The sequence below is a fragment of the Anneissia japonica genome, unplaced genomic scaffold (genome assembly GCF_011630105.1).
Source record: "Anneissia japonica isolate Jap-2015-1 unplaced genomic scaffold, ASM1163010v1 scaffold287711_len853857_cov187, whole genome shotgun sequence".
Taxonomy (NCBI): domain Eukaryota; kingdom Metazoa; phylum Echinodermata; class Crinoidea; order Comatulida; family Comatulidae; genus Anneissia; species Anneissia japonica.
This window is the reverse complement of record NW_022753410.1, coordinates 787,363-788,048: the sequence shown is the minus strand read 5'-3', so window position 1 is coordinate 788,048 and position 686 is coordinate 787,363.

Genomic DNA, 686 nt, shown 5'->3' with positions numbered 1-686 from the left:
TACGCAAGTTCGTACGTACGTCACGTCCCAGAATGTAAACACGGAAATTGTTAGATATTATAGTAACCTCTGTAATATTTAATTTCAGGGTAGATGGATCTACAACAATAATTCAATTTTAATTTTAAATACAATGATAAATACGATTAATTGACAAATAGTGAGGCCTGCCCAGTGTGTGCCGACCCAGCTGAGACTCAGGAGTCGGAAAAAAGTATGTGATCTTATATCAATAGGCCCTATATAGGAATAGGCCTATTATTATATTTTTTTACCTAAAAACACCAATTAAATTTTATAGCTAATACAATAAACCAAATTTTTTTACCTAAAAACAATAATTAAATTTTATAGCTAATACAATAAACCAAATTTATTTGCAAATAGTAATAATAAATAATAATTGTTGATATTTTAAAAAGTATAATAATGACTGATAATTGATTTATTTGAAATAGGCCTACTATTCTACTCTCTTCATATAAAAAAAATGTTGGAAATCACGGGATTTGGTGCCGAATTACTGTATAATGCCTGTATAATGCATTGTCTTCTGGTGAATAGCATGGACGGGGGTGACAGGCGACACCTACCCCAACTATTTTAAGGGGGTGGTCCCCATCACGTTCCTAAGGAAGTCAAGAATATACCTGGAAATTGTAGAATTGAACTGCATAAATGACCAG